This window comes from Octodon degus, unplaced genomic scaffold, assembly GCF_000260255.1.
Source record: "Octodon degus isolate 3935 unplaced genomic scaffold, OctDeg1.0 scaffold00296, whole genome shotgun sequence".
Lineage (NCBI taxonomy): Eukaryota > Metazoa > Chordata > Mammalia > Rodentia > Octodontidae > Octodon > Octodon degus.
In genome coordinates this window covers 1,124,093-1,124,456 of record NW_004524872.1, presented here as the reverse complement: position 1 = coordinate 1,124,456, position 364 = coordinate 1,124,093, and positions in this window count along the sequence as shown.

Below are 364 nucleotides of genomic sequence, written 5' to 3'. Positions count from 1 at the left end.
CGCCGCCGGCCGCCGCCGCCGCTCCCGCCGCCCCCGCGTCGCGTCGGCCGTGAGCGGGCTCCACAGGCGCCCAACTTGCCCGCCGCACGACTTCCACTCTACTCGGAGCGGAAGGCCCCTGGAAAGCTTTTTTTTTTTTTAGTTTAGGGGCCACACTCCAGACTCGAGGCCCCGCCGGCTCTGCTGCTCCCGCTCGCGAACACACTTTGGGACAGGGACAAGGGCAAGCCCCAGAACCACCCCAGGAGAGGGCGGAGCGCTCCTGCGCCCGGGGCAAGGGGCAGGCCGCGCCCACACCCGGAACGGAACGTTGGGAGCAAGGTTTAGGCACGTCGCAGGGGGGCACCCGCGAGGGACGGACAGG